Source organism: Cupressus sempervirens, chromosome 9 (assembly GCF_028749045.1).
Source record: "Cupressus sempervirens isolate cs-2001-9-10 chromosome 9, ASM2874904v1, whole genome shotgun sequence".
In the NCBI taxonomy this organism is placed as follows: domain Eukaryota; kingdom Viridiplantae; phylum Streptophyta; class Pinopsida; order Cupressales; family Cupressaceae; genus Cupressus; species Cupressus sempervirens.
Window position 1 is genome coordinate 41,086,810 of NC_143126.1, and position 21,338 is coordinate 41,108,147.

A 21,338-nucleotide genomic window follows, 5' to 3' on the forward strand; every position below is an offset into this window, starting at 1 on the left:
CGAATAGTAGTCACACATATGAGAAATGCCCAAGTAATAATCACAAGCTACAAGCATAAACCACCAAAAATCATTACAAGCCCTACTACTCTTTGTTTGATGCTATCCATATACACTCCTATGAGATATTTTATTATTATTATTACTATTTAAAACTATTGTCCTCCTACTTCTAACATGATCACACCAAATCTTACTAAAGGTGGCATCCTGTTTGAGGCAAAAATCTCTCCAAAATTGGTCACCCACCAAAGAGACAATCATGTCCTTTTAAAATTATGGTTATTTTGTCTATAACTAAAGCTTGGATATGAGTTGGTTGGCCTTCAATATTATCCAAATTATGCTTTTTGACCTTCACATGTCCAATTTTTGCCAATGCATCCACCACTTGGTTTCATTCATGGTAAATATGTTGTATAAACACTTTTTGAAATCTCAAAATGAGGGTATGGGCATCATTGATGATTGGGGGAACTTTTCAATAAACTTTACTTTTCCCCTTAACCACCTTAATAATAAGTTGTGAATCTCCCTCCACAGCCAAATTTTGAGTACTAATTAAGATGTTGTGTCTGACTCCCCAAAATAGTCCCATATCTTTTGCAAATTTTTTGGTGATCTCACTGTAATTGCCAAAATAAGATATCATCAGGTTATCTTTATCATCCCTTATAATGTCTCCAATTGTAGCGAGACCCTCCCTTGCAGAGTCATCAAAATTAAGTTTGAACTAGGAAGTGGGGGTGGTTTCCATCTCACTTTCTACTTGGCTAAAACTTTGGAATTATTAAATTTAGTAACTAGATCTAGTAGTATTTAAGTATCTTCAATAATATGCTCATTAAGTGCAGGAAGATGGGGAGGGGTCTCACATCTCTAATGGGGGGGGTGCATTCTCTTAAGAGATCAACAACTATCTATAGAGTAACTGAGGGGGGATAAGGCTTGTCCCTAAATATTTAGTTATTTATTTCCTTCCATAACTCCCAATACACATATGGGGGTAACACCTTCTACAACATCTGAAGAATGGGGTGAATGAATGGAGCCTCTTAGCCAAGAATAAATTATTGGAGATCATCATTGAAAACCCATTGAATCTTGAATCTATGGAAAGTTCCTATCCTCACCACTCTAGCATAGTTACAATGAATTAAGAGATGAATGAAATATTATTTCTCATTATGACATATTACACATCAATTAACAAATTGAAATCCTCTTCTCTTGAGGTTGTCGATTATGAGAATGATCCCATGCAATATCACCAGCCAAAGGAAGTTAACTTTTGGGATTATGCCTGGATTCCATACATATTTCCATTCCCTACACTCCTCATGCCCAATAATGAAATTGTAGGCATATTTAGTGCTAAACTCCCTACAGGCATTTGGATCCCATATAATAGATTCCTTAAAAGGGAAAGTTAGAATCCAGGTTCTTTCCATCATGATCTATAGTTCCTAGGGTGGATTTTTGTTCAAGGTCATCTTATCAAGTTTTATTCAATTCGCATCATTATCTATATAGTTACTTAGCCATATACCAAACTGGTTTATACAATTATTCCTCATCAAACTACATTGATTTTGGTATTGGGGGGTTATTGGTCAAATTATCCTCCCAAAATCTAATCCTATTCTCATCCCCTATCACATATTTTATTCCCTTCCTCATAAGCTTCTAGAGTTTAACAATATTGTTCCATGTTCTTTATTTTTTTAGGAGGCCATTATTAAGAAGATGATACTAGAAATTATTTCCCTGCAAATATTTAGCCTTTATGATTGTACACCATAATGTCACATTTTGAATCAACCTCCTGCCAACCTTCATCATAAGCACTTGATTAAGATCATAAATTCTCCTCAAGTTTAAACCCTACTAAGATTTGGGTTTGTATACATTCTCCCAAGCCACAAGACTTAAATCTTGGATTTGTCCTCCATTCTTGACCATAGAAGATTGCACTGAATTTTATCTTTAGAATCCTTGAATTTTTGTGAGATTTTAAATAGGGACATGAAATAAAAAAGAATACCTTGTAGGGAGGTTTGAAGAATTTGTAATTTTCCTACACTACTAAGAACCTTCCCCTTCCATCCAACTAATGTTCTTTGCATGTGTTCCACAATTGAGTTCCAAAACTAGGGAGTGGCCTCCTTAAAAGTGAAGGGTCACCCAGGATAAGTGTTAAGATGAATTTCCATTTGTCAATGTAATTCTCTTATAATTTGATCTTGTCAGACATTCTCAGTACTGAAGAAGTATAGATTTCTCTTATGGTAATTAATGTGTTATCTTGAGACTTCAACATAATTCTCAAGGAGCTCCTTCTAGCACCTAGCTTCTTTGAGTGAAGCAATACCATAGACAAAAGTGTCTTCCACAAACCAATGCAGAACCTCTAGGGGGAGGGTAGTGATGAATTTAATACCTTTTATTCATCCTTCTTTCACCATATCCATAAAATTTCTCCCAAGAACCTCAACAAAAATGATAAAAAAAAGTAGGATGAATGGGTGTCCCCTTGTCTAAGACCTCTGGAAGTATTAAATTTTTTTGAATGAGTTCCATTAAAGAGAATAGAAAATTAGATCAAAAAGATAAATCTCTCCCCAAATTTGAGTCTAGCCAAAATATCAAAAAGGAAATCGTGCCTCACTTTGCCATACACCTTGGAGATATCAAATTTCATTGTCATACGTAAATTCTTACTCCTCTCCATAAAGTACAACACTTCATGAGAGGAAAAAACTACATCCAAAATTTGTCGACCAAGAATAAAGCCATTTTAACATAGGGTAATAAATTTATCCAAGAGAGGCGTTATTTGATTAACAAGAAGCCTTAGAAATTATATTATACACTATTTTACAAAGGTTGATGGGCTAAAAATCCTCCATCTTGATGGGCTCACCAATTTCTGAGACTACTTAACAATATAAGTCTGATTAATCTCCTTTGAGAATCTTCCTTTATTGATAAAATCTCTAGTCACATGAGTCATGTCATCCTTTATGATCTCCCATAATTCTTGAGAGAAAGTAGGTGGGAAGCCATCACAGCATGGGGCCTAGTTATAGGCTCCCATAGAGAAAATTGTTGAAAATTTGTTCAATGCTCCCCTCGAGATTTATGACAAGGGCTTAATCACCTCATGTGTATAATAACTTGAGTAGTTGTATCAAGAATTGATAGATCGATCTTTTGGTGCAATGAAAACCCCACTCTAACAAGTGGTATCAAAGCTTGGTCACAGGTTCAAATCCTTAGACCCTTAGGTAACATTGAGGGGGAGATTGTTAGAAATTTGTTCAGTGCTCCCCATGAGATTCCTGACAAGGGCTTAACCACCTCCTTTGTACCATAAGTTGAGTGGTTGTATTAGGCATTGATAGATCAGTCTTTTGGTGCAATGAAAACCCCACTCTACCAAAAACAAACACTTTCAACTCCTCAACTTCTACTTTCTTGATCAAATCTTGGTTCATATCCTCATCCACCATTAGAGTAATGATCCTCAATAGATCCTCACTTTTTTTTCTATTATGAGGAGGCATTGGCTGATTGTAGATAACCTAAAAGTATCTAGTAGCCTAATTTCCCAAATCCACTTCCTCGGTAAGCTCCCTATTATGTTCATCTTGTAGTTTGGATATAGTGTTCATTTTTGTGTTTAGAAGCTGACCTATGGAAGAAAGCAGTGCTCATATCCCCTTGAGTGACTCACTGAATCCATGATCTTTATTTCTAGAAATTCTCTTCCCTCCCCACAACTTCCTTCAACTTATGTCTTAGCTTCCTTTATTCCCAAATAGTTTCCTCAAAGATATTCTCATTAGCCATTGTGTTATGAAAATCCTCAAGGTTTTTGTTAATATCTTTTTTCTTCTTAAAAATGTCTCCAAAGGCCAATTTTATCTAACTGCACACCTGTATTTTAATATTTTATATCTTCCTCACTATTCTAAACATGGTCATCATTTCCACCCTAATGTTCCACCATTGTTTGGCGCAGTCACCAAATTTGGGGTGCGAGTGCCACATAATTTCATATCTTAAGGGCTTACAACTTAGACAGTTATGATTGGCCCAACCAAATATGATCATGGACTGATCAAATATCATCCTAGGGAATGATTGCAGGGAAGAGAAAGGGAGAATATCTCAACCTAGTGATATCAGGACCCTATCTAACCTTACCTGGATAAGGTTTTTTCCTATCTTGCTATTAGACTAGGTGAAAGGAGAACCTTGGAGGTCAATATCAAGGAGATCATTGTACTAGGGGAAGTCACTAAAATCATACATGCTTTTAGAGTCATCCTCCAATCGTCTTAATTTATTAGAATGGTAAAGAGACATGTTAAATTTACTAACACAAATTATATTGTCAACCTGCAGAGATCATATAACCCTTGAGGCATCTTCCCATACTTGGAGCCTTCCAACCCTAGTATTGGGGGCATAAAAATTAAGTAAGAGTGATTTATAATCTTTAACATCAAACTCCACAACAAGGAAATGGGGATTTGAGATAACCTCCCTACCCAAAAACCTCATTGGGGTCTCATATAGTAGCAATACCTCCAGAAGTAATAGTTTCTTCCCTATAAGCATAGTTAGCACTAGGCCAAACGTAGGCCACCTAACCTTCAAAATTCTTAATAGTCATCTTAACTTCCTCAATAAGTATTATATATGTTTTATTTTAGCAATCTTCTTCTTAATAACATATTTCTTCCTAGGGCTATTAAGCCCTCTCATATTCCAAGAAATAATCTTCATTCCTTACATCTTTGAGCATCCTCCAAGGTAAGTTGAGTGCCTTGAACAATGTTCCTTGCAGTTTCTTTTATCGTAATAGACTTCTCTACAAGTCTCCCAACCTTAGAATTAGAGTCCACATTAGCTTTAATTTTTCTGTGGGTCCTTCTTTTCACTAGATTTCACCCCTTATAAGGGTACCCTATATCTAGGGTGGGAATTGATAGGTAATTCATTCTTGGCATAAAGAGGGAGAACACTTCCTCACTGATTGGAAGAGACATTGTCAAGGAACTTATAAGTAAAGAAAATTCCCCCCACATCTTCCATCTTGATTCCCTCCCTTCAAGTATAGTCAACATGTAATCATTCCCATCCTTAGGATCCTCCTCTACAATCTTTGAGTCTACCCCTAGAAGGTTATTTTTTATCTCCTCAATTGGGAGAACCACTTCCTTCCCCTCCAAGCTCTTAGACTGGAAAACCGAAGGATTGAGTGTCTCAATACTCACTGGGGAAGTCCTTTCCAAGTTTTGACTCCCTTCTTTCATAATTTCTCCTTGTTTGAGATTCTATGTGTGAAAGATGACCAAGTTTTTTTCATGTCAAACATGCTAAAAGAATTATACCTTTGTACTTTCCTTTTCCTCTTTGTAATCTCTTTGCTAGCAATGCCTCCAAATATTCTTGTTCTCTTTCTTTAGCTAGGATAGCATCATAATCATGAACTTTATCAGAACTATAAGAAACTTATTTTCCTTTCCTTGATGAATCAATGGTTAGGGAAGCTTTGAATGTTGGCTCTATTCTAGACATATTATTATCAAAACTACTTAACTCAAAAGTAGTAAGCTTTCCAACCAAGGAATATAGAGTTACATTTGTATAGTTAATAGACCTCAACCCTTGTATAGCTCCAATAAAATAATGTGGAAGTAGAATTTTCTAGATTTTACTTTCCATTTCATCTTCTCCAAGTTGACCACTAGCTCCTTTTCTTGCAAAAACAACCTCCTTTATCCTAGAGGTCTATTGAGAAATGTTCTCTTCATTCTCATTTCCTCATACTTTCCTCTAATACTATCCAACTTAGCTCTCTCAATGTGACCATTCTAGTACTTCCATAAAGTGTTATCAACTAATACCACACGTCTTTAGCATTGTCCTTGGTATCCACACATTTAGCATCATACAAAGTACTTTCTATCTCTATCATTACATAGTTATGCTCCAATATTTCCTTCCTCTTTTTTGAAGTTAGGGTTCTAGTAGGTTAAGTGTACTTGGTTGTAAGATGATCTAATGCTTTCTCTCCAATACCTAACAGATATAGATTTATCATGCTTATCCATGTAGAGAAATTATCCTTACTGAACTTAGGTATCTCCTTCCTATGCATATTTATATCTTTTTCCCAAGTTGTTAAGATTTCTTAGTTAGGGAACTAGAGCTTTGATGCTAATTTTTAATATAGACCTAGTTACTTAGAGGGGAGGGGTGAATAAGTTATCAAAAAAATTGACACTTATTTAAACTTTTTAAAAATTTAACCACAAAAGCATTCACTCAGAAACTAATGTAAATAAACTTTGACAAGATGCAACCACAATAAATCAACCATACACTAAAGACATAATATTTATCTCGTGGAAATCCAGTTTGGTTAGAACCCATGGTGTGAGATGATTCTCACAATATTTGTACTCTTCTAGAATACACCTTGTGAGGATATTGTTTGGTTAAGGGTTACAATAGAACTATTAGGTGCTACCTGGTTAAGGGATTTACCTATAGACCTATTAGGTTATTTTCCCTATAAAGAGAATCCTAGATAGAGGAATTTAAACACTCTATTTGAATGCCACCTTCTTAGAATATTTACAAATAAGAGTATGTTAAGATCCACCTACTTAATGGATTTAACTATTACAATGGTTAGAAAGAAAGAAATACAATGATCTGCATAATTGCACTACCTCTACATGATCATATCCTATTAAGCTACGAAACTCATCTTTATACCGGATATACTCTTCTCTATCTTGACCGCACTTGATTCTATTACTTACTTTAATGTTAGTGAATCCTTCACCAACTTACAATCAATAATTTCCTCCTTCGTCGACTTTCTATTATGTAGAATTCCTTCCATTGCCTTGGAACAAACCCTAGATCTAATATACAAATGATATAGATCAAATTAGATAAGATACAATGAATCAAACAACTCATAAGTTGTTTTTCCATTATCGCATTGGTTAACATTTGAATTTCACCTAGGAAATTGAACCATCTGATAAACCAATTTGACCAAAAATAAACTTCATGAAAAATCCTCCTCAAACACATACCTCAAGTAATGTGATATCAAATCCTTTGCACAATTCATGAAAATGCCTCACTACTTTACAAAAAACTCACCAATCTCAATTATGTTTTTAATCTCTTCAGCAATCTACAAATCTTCATCGCATGTTCAAGAACTTGTTCGTATTTATGTGTTCATCATGTTAACATCACCTCCATTCTAAAAAACTACCTTTACATGTACATATTATAAGGTTCTATCTTAACCACATCATGTAGACATTGTTAACAATCATTTCCTATGATTAATCCAGTAAATAATATACCTATTTGAAATAACATACAAATCAATTACTTTTATTGCTTGACCTTTTTTGCAGTTTCTAGTTTGATCTAATTTAACATAACTTACTCAATTATTCATATCAATAGGTTATGTACATTTTTTCGCTAAAAAATGCACTGTAAATAGCTATAGACATAAAATTCCTAGATGTAAAGTTATGGCAAGATTGAACTTTCTATTGACAGTTAAAATCAAATCCAAAGTTCATATTCCCTCTTTTTATTTCAAAGTGAATTCCTTCCTTGTATTTTCCTTGATACATTTGGCCCATTTGGCAACGGGAATACAAGTGGAATAGGCATATGTATATTCTTTAAACTTTGAACTCTCTGTTTGGATGCACCAAATCGGAATTGAAGTAGGAATAAAATTGGAATATCTATTCCAATTTTGGCCCAAAAATGAGCATTTGCTATTCCACCTAAATAGGTGGAATTGGAATATGTATTCCTATTCCAATTTTTTTAATTTTAGAAAACATAAATTTTTGAATCCGTGAATTCTGCATCAAATTTTGGGTGAACCAAACAAGAATAGGAATATGTAACCCCATTTTCTATTCGAGAATAAGTATTCATATTCCCATTTTTATATTCCCACAACCAAACAGATTACTTTCATGATTAAATATACTTTTTTTTAATCTTGTATCACAGTTACATATCATATGACATATCAATCACATTATCCTTGCAGGTTCCAAATACCTCCTTTTTCTTAGATCTTACCTTAATCTCACCTAATTTTATCTTACCCAACCTATTTCACGTTTATCTAACCTAACTTTGCCTTTGCCGGTCTTCGTCTGAACGTGTAGTTAGTAAACGGTTCTTGTTATGGGGTCGTGGTCAGAAACTGAGTTTTGCGAGAAAAGATGCGGGGTTTTGCAATTGAAAAAGAAATAAATCCAACTCGTAAGAGTTTTGTGCGGTACCTTCCTGGCTCACTAATCTGACTCATCTTTATAAAAAAAACTCTACGAGGAGAAGCCTGCGTAGAGGACGTATGGAGGCGCAAGAAGAAGAGGACATCTTGATAATACATAGCATTGATACGAAATATATTGTCACACAATCTAATCTGTAAACTACATGGCCAAGAGTATCTGTTATGTAAACCTAATATCAATAGGTTTGTGTGTTAAAGCAATACTTTTCCTCTATTATTTCTTATTTCTTTGTAAACGTTTAGTATACTCATAACTCCCTGATTTCATTTGTGAGTATTATTTATTTCTGTGATCTATCTTGTAGAAAGGTGACTGTTTAATTATAGGATGGTAATTCCACTTCAGAGCAATTGTGATTATGTTGAACTCTAAATTTTGAAGTGATTAATGCCTTCATTTATACGATGTCAATGTTTTATGTATTTATGATCATTTTCTAAAATATAATGGATTTCAAATGAGGATTTATTTACACAACACTATATATGACATGTAAATTTTTTACTGGATTATTCTATTCAACATATGTGAGGAAAAAGAAATAGTCAAAATGATGGCAAATATTCTAATTAAAACCTAGTTTCTTAAGTGTCTTTGTGAGATAACTCAAGTGGCTGCATTTGATTTAGCACTAAGTACCCATTTTTAAATATCAACATTAGTCAATGGTATTCATTAATTTTTGCTACCTTTTCTTGGAATGAAGAATCATTACTAGGAGTCAAGATTTTTGAAGTAAATGATGCAGCTTGTGAGCATTAAGGCAATCGCCTATCTCAACATGCTAATACAAGATTGTGGTGATATGACACTTCATTGTGACTTTTGGTTTCATAATACATGAATAATTTTGTATATCTAGTATCATTATAGTAACAAGGACTTTAGCAATCTGATATTTTATAGAGAATAGAGTCTAAAGTCTTCGAGATTCTTAATTAAATACATGTAAATTAAATTTTTCAAGTAGGATTATCTAAAGAAAGTGTTGAATAACTCATACCATATACATATTGGCGAATAATCTAAACTTTGAAAAATTAATCTCATGCACACATATCTCATAAGAGTTGAAGGGCTCACCCATTTTCTCTAGGTAAGTTTCTTAAAATGAATATCATATGTGTGTATGTACAAATATATGTATACTAAATAATTTGTACAAATATAGAGTTCCTTCAATTTAGCATATTGTATTTCGTTATAATTACACACTTTATTTGAGCCCTTACTATACTATAGTGTTCAAAAGACCACCACACAATGGAACTTAAAAATAGAATTGATCAAACTTACAGATTATTTAAACCTAATATCATTAAGCTTATTTGTGTTAAGAAATGTACTTCCTCTTTTTCTTCCAATTTTCTTGTAAATGTTTGTTATACTTTAGTCTCTCTCCTTTGGAATTATTATAATCTCACTTTTGTGAAAAGTTGATAATATTAATGCGAGGGGATGGTAATTTAACTCTATAGGAAATGTGGTTTATGTGCGACTTTCAATCTAAAAGTGTTTAATGGTTACATTAATAGGATGTCCAAGTTTTATATATTTATGAGTGTGATCTTCTAAAATAGAATAGATTTCAAAAAAGGGCTTCTCTAAATCAAGCTATAGATGACGTGCAAGATTTTCCTAAAGAATATTTAAATTATTTTACTTAATCTATGGAAAGAGAAAGAAATGGTTAAAAATAATGGCAAATACTCTAATCAAATATTTTAAAAATTATGGCAAATACTCTTTAATTAAAGATTGGTTTCTTTTGATTGATTATCTTGTATATTTTTCATGATATTGTTTTCCTTTAATTATACTTTGAGACTCAGACTCAATGGTAAATGGTTCTCTTTCTTCTAGTCGACATTACTATTTCTAGATCAACTTAACACATAACTGATCAAATCTAATACTTTTTAATTTATCTACAATATCAAGTCCCCTTACAAAAGATTGATAAGATCTTAGATAATTTTTCAATGTTATTTGAACAAAATATTTATTATTTATATTTCCAAATGAAACAACTCATTTTTCTTTCTTCTTTTAATTTAGTTAAATGAGAGACTATTTCTTTTGAACTTGATAATTTCATATTGTACAATTCTATGATGAGAGATATGATTCATACAACAACTTAGTTTTGAAATATAATTTTTAACAAAAAATCATACCTTCACTCCACCTTTTTCATTTCAAACTTTCGGAAAAACTTGTTCTAAAAGTATAAGATTGATCAAAGTTGTTGCCATCTTGTCTCTTTTATCCTGATTTATTTGTTATCTTGAAGAACTTGTTGATCTTTGTACACTCCCAATAACAATATCATAACGATTTTGAAATGTTAGAGATGTCCCTATTTTTACACCTGATCATAATAATTATTTTGATTTAATTTTACTTTGAATAAAGTAAAGTAACACACAAAATCCATTGTATCGACTTCTTTCCTTTTTGAATGAGGAAAAGAAATCAGAAAAATTCTCACCAAATTTATATTGAGATTACTTCACAGGAAAAAGTTTTTGATGCTTCTCAACCAGTTTATAACCTGTAGCAAACCAGAATTTCACCCTCTCAAATCACTGCCCAAGATTTTGCTCTGATGTTGTGTTAAAAAGTGAGCTAAAGAGACATATTTTCAACATAAAATGTGAATAGTAGTCATGCATAAATAAAATAAATATTGGAAAGATATGCTATAGCATAGAAAGATTCAAAAAACTGTGTTGTTTGATTGTCAACTGCATGCATTGTCTATGTCTATACAATTTGAGCTAACAATAAACTAAATAAAAGAATTCCTACAAATGTACGGTGGTGGTGGATATAGAGGTCTTCATAACTACTGAAGGTTAATTTAGACAACTGAACTTAAATTCAGTTGAAATGGTTATCCCTTAAACATTACATAGTTAGGAAAAAAGCGAAGTCAATTTTGATTATTCTGAATTTTTAACAAACTAAAAATAGTTGCTTATACAGCTGCTATGTCTAGTTTTACGTGCAATTTTATGCTTCTTAACCACAGCGAAAAAAACTATCTATTTTATTGTTTTGGTCCTCAACTTTATGTAAAGCTCTCGTTTATGTAATATGTTTGACAATATAAAGGCATGAGAACTCAAGCAATGGCTTTATAACTAGCTTACTCTAGCCATTTCTCTCTCACTATCTACAGAGTTAAAGTAATTTTATAAGATTACTAAAATAAAGACTGAAAGAATATTTCATTGTTTATTATATAGATGATCTGTATTGTATTTCTTATGCAAGACGTTGCTCTCTACTATAAAGTCGATTCAGACAGAAGTATATACAGGATAGACATCGACATTGTTCCATTAAGAAAATAAAATAAAATGTTTTCCCTACACATTGCCCAAACAAAAACTTGCAGCGGCTTATGGTGATACATGATAGTAGTGAAATAATAACAAGCTGATTATTTATTTATCTATTCCTGATTAAAATCATGTATGGGTTTTCATAATTCATTTAGTTCTTTCTTTGATATATATATATATATATATATATTCTTTTGCCTTCCTTATTTAAGGATGTTAAGTTCAACTCCTACTTTATCCGTTGGAGGGAGCAATGATTGAAGGTATTTTGTAATTTTTCTATGATTAAAATGTAAGATTAATGTTTATTATTATTAGTTGAGAGGTGTTGAAATAAATCAACAAAGAGAGAGTCATAGTTTGAGTTTAAAACTATGGTAAACCATCATTAAAGATATGAATTTTTTTTTAATTTTATCATTAAATGACCAAAGCCTTTGATTATATATATATATATATATATATATATATATATAATTTTAAAAAACTACAAAGTTACTTAGTTCAAATGGACACTGCTAGAAAAGAACGGAGAAGAAAACCTCCAGTCTAGCCTAGGACTGTAGTCCTATATAGATCACAAAATTAAAAGGGGCATACCCCAGTTTTATACAATTTCAAGTTTAGAATGTATTAAACTCTAAATCTTATCTTTCTCTTGGTTGGAGGTATTGACAACCTTTACATTTGATGATGTCACAAAATAACATCAAAACATGTTTCCTTTATACATTACTCTTTGATCTTGATGTATTTTCTATCTCTCTACACACATATCACTTCAAACTTGTATTAGGGATAGAATTAAAAAAATGTAAATAGATGCCAGCCTAAAAGACATACATCTAAGCTATTCTAATTAAAGATGCAAATTTAATTAGAATTTAATAATACATTTCTTGAATATTTACTAAACCTATATAGTTAGCCAATGTCAAATAAACCAAAATAACATTGTGATACTACTCTTCTTTTAAATGCTTATTAAAAATATGCTTACCTACCGATCTTGAAAGGGTTCTAATACTTTAATTGTTTATCTTATCAACAATCCTTTAAGGTTGCTTATAATTCAAACTAGTAAATCAATCTAAAATTCTTTTAACCCATCTTTCCATTGTTCATACATATTTAATCTAAAAGTATTATCAAAATAACAATACATTGCTTAATAAGGCAAGAGCCTACAATACAATGGTAAATTGTGAGCCTCTTATCAAAGAGGTCTTGGGTTTGAATTTACTCATGCTTAATGGATAATAATAATAATCAGTCACGCCACATAATAATTAATCTTGGCTTTGACCTCTTACCAATCCAAAAAAAAAGAAAAAGCATTGCTTAATGTATTGAAATTATGAAATTTGTAGTTTTCTAAATGTATTTGATCCACTTCTAAAATTAATATTGAAACCTTAGACTCTTGTTTATCCTTATTGCATTTCAATAAATATTTATATTTCAGCAACTAAGAGGATTTGTGTTTACAAAATAATAAAATAAAATGTGTATAAATACAAAATCAATTGTTAATTTTAAAAAAATACAAATATCTCTTTGTTAGATTGTATATGAATCTTAAATTATTATTTTATAAGAAAATAATATGATTAATTTGTGTGTTTATGAGAATCTCAAAATATTTTCATAAAAAACTTAAAAATATGATAAATAGTTTCTTTATATTTTAGATTTTTATTCAATAATATAGATAGGTGATTCTAAAATGTTTTATTAATATTTATCTTATATTTCAATTTTTTTATAACTTAAAAAATAAAGATCAATAAATAAAGATAATATTTAAAGATATTCTTATAAAAAGAAGATAAAAATAAAATATGGATTCACATTCTTTTATTATAATGATATTTATATTTTTTTTTTAAAAATTTAGCAACATATAATCATTAAAATCTTCTTTTTAGTGGGTAATGATATGAAATATAGATTAATTATTATTTGTTGAGTTTAATTTATTAGGATTAGAGAGGTAGAAATAAAAATTACATACAAATATGACCAATATCACAAAGAAATAAAGCATACATAAGAGAATAGAAGACATAAATACTTAATGTGGTTCATGCAATCCTTGGCCTACATGCATCAAACAACACATGTTCAATGTTATTATCCATTGATTTCAACCTAGTTACAATCTACAATCCGTTGCAAGTCAATACAACTGTAAGAAACTACTAAATCATCACACTTCATAAAACCCTTAATCCTAAGTCATTTTATACAAGACTTATGGCAGTTACAAAATAATAGCTAGAATATGTCATCCAATAGAAAAATAACTTTTGACAGCTTTTACAATAGTAAATCTATTTTTAGCCTCAAGGGTGTTGCCCCTCAACCCCATCCTATATTCTGATAGAGAGCACGCCTAGAGTGTGAACCTAGGACATTTCCTTAGGCACTTCTCATGGACCTCGCAAGGGGTGATGCCCCTAGACCCCTAGCAAGGGGGTGCTTCCCCCAAACCCCTATAGAAAATATTGAGGGGAGAATATGTTGAACAAAGTGTGGAAAATTTAATGTTTTGATTCTGACTAGGCTCCACATAACAACAATCTCATGGGGCACTTGGTGATAGGTCAAACTCCACAACAATAACCTCCCACTTGGAGACTGATTATATAAATGGTAAACTTGTGGCTTTTGCTAGAATTTAGAACTACCCTATACTATGTTGTTCTCTTATTATATTCACACATTTTTCACTCATGTACCCAAGTTCATTGTGTTGTAGTACTCTTTTAAAAGTTCTAACAACAATTTGATGTTCTTCCTACTCAATTATAGAAATTGTTCTTGAACACTAATTTTTCTCTAAAATAATTAAAGTAGAAGGAATAATATGGCCTATACAAAGATATAAGGTGCCTACTTTCACACTACTACTAAGGAACCTTTTGAAACCTTCAAATTTTTATTGTTAAAAGTAATTCTAACACCCTTGTCACCTAGTTCCCCTGATGAAATTAAATTTCTACTCAACCTTGGAACATATCTTATCTCTTGTAGTAGTGAATGATTCCCATTCTACAAATTTTAATCTTAATTTTTCCCTTTCAAACAATATGAAAGGGTTCATTATCTTCAAAATAAACTAGCCCAAAATTGCCTTGGATGTTATCAAGAAAATATGTTCTATTGAGTGTAGCATGAAATGAAGCTTGGAAATTTAAAACCCATGAGTCATCAACATTTTCCAAGGAAAGAAGAAAAGTATTATCTTTGAATTTATTACTCACTACATTTGCCTCCTTTTTTCCTTCTAAGTGTTTGTCTCTATCATTTTTTTTTAGACCATCAATCTTTCTTCAAGATTATGACTTGATTTCCCATAGTACCAACAATCTCTTGGTCCTCTAGATTAAGACCTCTTTCTATTTGTTTTTTCTTTTGATTTCCCATGATTTTCAAAATGCTTTCCTCTCATTTTTTGTGCCTCTTTTTTGTGTGTTCAAGACACATCCTAATGTAGATTTGAACTAGATAGAGTTGCTAACAATTATTACCAAGTCATTCAAGTTCGTAGGAAAAGAACATAGAATCGAGAGCGCCCTAATTTCTTCATCAAAGTTGATATTTATATAAAATAATTGACTCATAATTGCATAAAACTCATTTAAATGATCAACAATAGACCCACATCCTACCATTTTTATATTAAATAAATACTTCACAAGAAATACTCGATTTGAAGTTGAAGGCTTTTCATACAACTTCATAGGGTTTCCATCAACTCTTCCGCTATCTTCATTTTTGTAATATTAAATACTACCAATTGTGCCAAGCATAAGAAAATACCTCAAAGTGCCATGTTGACCAAAATATTCTAGTCATTATTTAACATATTTGGGTCCTTCTTGGATTTTCCTCCTAATAACTACCATAAATTTTTCTAATAAAGGCAAATTCCCCATTTGTATTTTCCATAATTGAAAGTTTCACCTATTAAACTTCTCAACCTTTAACTTACTCTTATCTTCCATTGCTATCACTCAAATGTAAGACTCTCACTAATCTGTGAGACTTTCTTGTAGATGGTATCTGAAACAACCTTGCTCTAATACCACTTGTTAGGATTAAAGAGAGAAAAATAATAATTATATGTAAATATAACCAATATCACATAAGAATAAAGCACACATAAGAGAACATAAGACACAAAGATTTGACATGGTTCACCAAATCTTTAGGTTACATCCACCAAACAACAAATGCAATATTATTATCTAGTGATTTCAATTTGATTACAATCTATAATTCATTGCAACCTAATACCACTGCAAAAAGCTACTAAATCATTGTACCTTGTAAAAAAAAAAGATAAGAAACATAATTTTAACATAAAATATAAATAATGATCATACATAAACAAAATAAATATTGGAAAGATGTGCTATACCATAGAAAGATAAAGCATCATCACTAGTATAATATGATTGACATGGAGGTGGCAGCACAGCTCAAGCAATTTCTTTGGTAACCAGCTTACTATGGCCATTGATTATAGCCAATTTCTCTCTCACCATCTACGAGGTAAAGTTTTATTTATTTATTTTTTTTTTTAAATAACCTTTTCTATTATTTTCTAAGCTTGGTAAAATAAAGAATGAAAGAATCTTACAATGTTTATTGTATAGATGATCTGTAAAGTATTTCTTATTCAATCTTTCAATGTTTATTGTATAGATGATCTGTAAAGTATTTCTTATTCAAGAAGTCGCTCTCTTCTATAGAGTCAACTCAGACAGTAGCGCTTATATGAAGGATAAACGTCGAAGTTGCTCCGCTATAGGAAAAAAGAAAGTGTTTTCTACACGTGCATAATTCATTTTTTTACTCTTATTCTAGAAATGTCAGTCGTCAATTGAGCTGTGTTCACACCGACGAAACAATAGCACCGGCTTATGATGGTACCATAGTTGTAAAATAATAACTTATTAGTCTCTTTATCTAGGCTCTCGTGACTCCTATAATGAATTAATGTTAAGATCTATTTGTCGTAGGAAGAAACCATTCACGTATTTTGTGATATCTTTTGTTCCTGTAAGGTGCCATGGACGCCGTTTCCTACTCGGTCGCAGGAGTCGTTTTGAACCTGCTGTCTTACGCAGTGCGGGAAATAGAGAAGTGTTGTGGGTTGACGGAGAAAACTGAACAGACTGAAGAGAAATTAAAACGTTTAAAGTTGGCTGTGGATGATGTTGAGAATAAACTCAATGACGAAGATATCAAACCCTTAAATGCGGTGGAGGGTTGGGAAACAGAAGTGGAAAATACAAGAGCAAATGTCGAGAAGCTCAAAGAAGATTTTGAAACGAACTTCAAGTGCCAGAAGCGAAGAAGCTGTGCTGGTGGGTGTCGAAATGTTTGGCATGGGGTAAAAGCAAATCTTTGGCGTGCTGAAAAGTTTCAAAGTGAAGAGCGCAATGGGTGTTTTGGCGTGCTTCCATTTTTTTGGCATCGGTACAAGATCAGCCGCCAGCTGCATGATTGCACGGTTAAAGTGGATCAACTGGAAGAATCACATGAGAGATTTAAAGGCATCTATGGGGATCGTCCATTTCCAGTCTTCCCTCATCCAGGCAGCTATACCGAGGAATCATTTGAAGAAGAAATAGCAAAGATCAGGGATTGGCTCATGGACAAAGACGTTCCAATTGTAGGACTGCGGAGTGTGGACAGTGACTGCACGGCTTCTCTCCTCAAAATTGTCCATAACTTCAATGAAGTGAGGGCATTTTTTAAAGAGATGGTGTTTTTCATCGAAGTCTCCTCTTCTTCAACATGTGATATCCTAGCTGCTAGAGAAAGCATAGGCGAGGCGATTAATTTGCGCACCAAAGTGTCCAAGGACACTTTATTCACTCGTTTCAGTCGTGCAGGGAAGTCTCCCTTTCTTCTTCTGTTGAATGATTTGCAAGATGGATTCAATATGAATAGGCTTGAAAAAATGGTTACAGAAATAGGTCTCCCCTCTTTGAAGAAAAACAGATGTAAGATTATTTTCAGCTCTACGAGTGAGAATGTAGTTGATACTATGAGAGTCACGAAGACTTCTATTGAGGTCTCTCCCAGAAATGAACCCTCATGGGTTGCCTCTCTTAAGGCACAAGAATCCAGTCGCGAGGTAATAATGTTCAGAGAGGAGATCGAGAAATTGAGAGACTCCGCCAAGATCAAAGAAAGATCCCCAGTCAATACAATTGTCACTCGCGTTCCAGATCTGGTCTATTTATTCTGCATTGCTTGCATCGTCCAGTTTTATTATGGGTATGACAACATTCTGTTGGTTTCCCTTCTGTCGTGGCTTTCTGTTTTAACTTCAATCTATTTTCTGTGGTGGACGAGAACAAGAAGATGGGAACCCAAGGAGGTGGGATCTCCTATAAAACTGGAGCGCTCCTATAGTGAGGATGGGAGGACAGTACGTAGCGGGTTTTCATGGGATATGGATCCTAAACAAGGAGGAGGAAATGAAGATGGTACGATGGTCTTTCAACTGAAGAATAAAGAAGTGGGTTCCAGTTCAAGATTTCAAAGAAAATGGGATATTGTAGAGACTGGACTGGAGATTGTTCCCATTGACGACTAGAGTTCCATGGCGGGACAAGAACAAGTAACACAATTTGTATGCCAGATTTGTATGGCACCTCTTGATTAGGAGTATCACCATGCTTGGGAAACATGTCATTACAGAGATTATATTCAATCTTGTATATCTTTTGGCACTCCAAGTAGGTTGTATGGTAACTTATCAATGGATTATTGTGAATTATCTGTGGGATGATTTCTTCTCAGCCATTTTTATAACTAGACTAATCTTAATTTAATTATGAGAATTGTTAATTAAGCATTTAGATTAGCACTTGCATCATGGGTGGGTCCAAGTGCATAGTCGATAGGTTTGATAGGGTTTAAACATTTGATTCTGCCATGAGGAACTATTTGATTGACCACTCTCATGGTTAGGCATCACAATTGACACACAACTAGATGTGTTTTGTTACACAATTTTATACGCCCTAGGAACATTCGCTCCATGGTGTTCACATGCATCGTCATGGGAAAGAATGCCAAAAAATTGTATGAGTGACTTCTCAAAAAAAAAGTTATAATACTAAAGATGACCAAAAATTAAATATTATTATTTGTTTCAATTTGAAAAACTTAAAGATAATTCAATAAAGCAATATGGGTGTTTTAACTTTCAATTGTGTAAAATTGGTTTGCATCATTTTAGACTATAGTCCATGGTTCATGTTAGAATAGAAGAATTGTAAAAATAAAATAAAAAATCTACACAGTTATATCCAAATGCATGACGGAGTAAATACATGAGACATATCAAAATTTAGCTTATTTACTTGTTTATAAATCCAACAAGATACATTAATTGTGTCATCTTGTAGTTAGGATATAATGTTCATTGTTTGTGTTTAGAGCCTGACCTATGGAAGAAATAAGTGTTCATATCCCATTGAGTGACTCACTAAATGCACGATCTTTGTTTCTAGAAAGTCTCTTCCCTCCCCATAACTTCCTTCCACTTATATGTTAGCTTCCTTTATTCCCAGATAGTTTCCTCAAAGATGTCCCCATTAGCCATTGTGTTATGAAAATCCTCAAGCTTTTTCTCAATATCTTTTTTCTTCTTGAAAATATCTCCAAAGGTTGATTTTCTCTAACTATACACCTATATTTTAATATTTTCTAGCTTCCTTACTATTTTATGCATGGTCATCACTTCCACCCTAATGTTCCATCATTGTTTGATGCAATCACCAAATTTGGGGTGCGAGTGCCAAATAATTGCATATATTAAGGGCTTACAACCTAGACAGTTATGATTGTCCCAACTAAACATTATCATGGAGTGATCAGATATCATCCTAGGGAATTCTTATAGGGAAGATAAAGGGAGAATATCCCAATCTAGCGATATTGGGACTTTGTCTAACCTTACTTGGATAAGGTTTTTTCCCATCTTGTTATTAGACTAGGTGAAAAGAGAACCTTAGAGGTCACTATCAAGGAGGCTGTTGTACCTCGAAAAGTCACTCAAATCATACATGCTCTTAGAGTGATCCCTTGAATTTCTTAGAATGGTAAAGAGACAAGTTAAAGTTACTAACACATATCATAGTATCAACCTGTAGAGATCCTATAGCCCTAGAGGACTCTTCCCATAATTAGAGCCTTCCAACCCTAGTGTTGAGGGCATAAAAATTAAGGGCAATTTATCTCTGAATATTTATCCTGAAAAAGTGATTTTGTTGAAACGCCTTGAAATTTGAAAACTACTAGTTTCAGAGCCATTTTTGCAACAAGGAAGGACAAGGAGGAAGCCATTAAATCTGCACAAAACCAATATCCATTAATCTGGAGGTAGAGAAAACTAAATAACATAAACCCTAAAAACCCATAACTGTTAAAAAGACCAAAAACCTAACAAAAAAACCTTTGGAAGACAAAAAAGGCGCACCTTGTACACCTCAAAGGTGCACTAGGTGTGCCTTTCCCTACAAAACCTTTAATACTAAGGGTGTGCACCTAGCGAACCTCATGGGGTGTGCTAGGTGTGCACCCTTATGGTACCTAAGTAAGAGAAATGTAAAAGGAAAGAGTGCACATTAAGCGTAACTTATGGGGTGTGCTAAGTGCATGCCCTTTACTTTACTTAGGGAATGTTTAATAGGTGTGCACTTGTGAACCTTTATCTTGGGTGAAGATTTGTGCCCTTTTAAGCTTTTTAGAGTTTTTTTTTTTTAATTTATAAAAGAAAGGTGTGCACCTTGCACACCTTAAGGATGTGCATGGTGTGCACCTTCCTTTTTTATTCTTTAACATGTTTCACTTGTATACAGGTGATGGAGAGGGGATCAAGCATAGTGGCGCACCTTGGAAGCTGTGGAGGTGCGATAGCTGAGAGCTAGAGGAAGGAAATGTTGTGAGGAGAGGGGTAGAGTCTTAGGCTTTATAGGCTCAAGATTTAGTGCACCTCTTGGAGGTGCACAGCTAGGCACTTCCAAGGGAAATGTGTTATTCTTTAAATGGCTAGCACACTAGTGCACCTCTAGAGGTGTGCTAGGTGTGCTAGTGAACCCCTTATAATACAAATTTTGTTTTCTCCCTTAGAAACAAGGTTTCTAGTAACTGGGTTTTAAGACAGAGACCCAGATTACGTAAAACATTAGGAAAAACCCTAAAACAAAGACTCAGACCTCAGACAAGGGATTTGAAAAGCTAAAAAATAAAATAAGGGGTCCCCGTTTATAGGCGAAATGGGGCATGCATTGTGAACCACAACACTACTGTAATTTTATGCTTTTGATTATAATTGACAAATAAATTCTCATTAGATGTCACGTGTAAAGAACATCTAAATTTTATATCAAACACATTGCTTTTAGTTAAATTTGTATCAAAGAAGAAATGAACAAATATTCTTTATCTTCAATAGTACTATGTACACTTCCCTTTTCTATTTCATGTTGTTTACATTCTAAACATGATAATTTCCAATTTGATTGCAATGGAAGCATTGGACATTTAGTTTAATATTTTAACCCCCATTACTTCAACCTCT